Source organism: Penaeus monodon, chromosome 34 (assembly GCF_015228065.2).
Source record: "Penaeus monodon isolate SGIC_2016 chromosome 34, NSTDA_Pmon_1, whole genome shotgun sequence".
Lineage (NCBI taxonomy): Eukaryota > Metazoa > Arthropoda > Malacostraca > Decapoda > Penaeidae > Penaeus > Penaeus monodon.
Window position 1 is genome coordinate 6,618,982 of NC_051419.1, and position 595 is coordinate 6,619,576.

Consider the following 595-nt stretch of genomic DNA (forward strand, 5'->3'; position numbering starts at 1 on the left):
TGTACTAACAGCAAAGTGGACAGGCATTTATGTTCATGCCTTCCCCAGTGGCAATGGGTTGATAACATATTTATTTTGTTAAAATGAGGCATCAGCCATTATCATTTTTAAACTACTAGGGGTGACTGCTTCTATAGTTGTTTGTTCTTGTTTCTTGTGTTTGTGTGAAACATGCATTTTTCTCATGTATGTTCTAACCTATAATATTTTGCACAGAACATAGATTTCATTTGTCAGTAAAGACTGTAATATATTTCTTTCTTAATTTCAAATAAAATATTACATGTACTGTACAGGTATGTGGGGAGTGTCTTAATATGATTCTCTAAAGAGATAAGAATTTTTTTATACAGGAAGATTGGTTGCATGTTGTTTTATTTTCTTTATAACATATTGTGAACAGGTGTAGTAAATTTGGTTTCATTCAATTATATTTTAAAATATTAGTCCTAATTTGGTTAGGAAAGAGTTATTGAAATGTCATTGATTTTCTGTCATTTGTTAAGGTTTAGATATTTAAAACATATGTGCATATCCTTGCCAGATATGTGGAATTTTCATGCTGTTGAGCAAAAATTATATACATAGGAAATAG

At 29.6% G+C, this 595-nt stretch overlaps 1 protein-coding gene across 1 annotated transcript in view; it reads left to right on the plus strand.

Annotated features, from left to right (window-relative positions):
* Positions 1-595, plus strand: part of LOC119594551 (myosin-2 essential light chain-like) — a 10,202-nt gene that overhangs the window by 3,207 nt on the left and 6,400 nt on the right. The window lies entirely within an intron of this gene.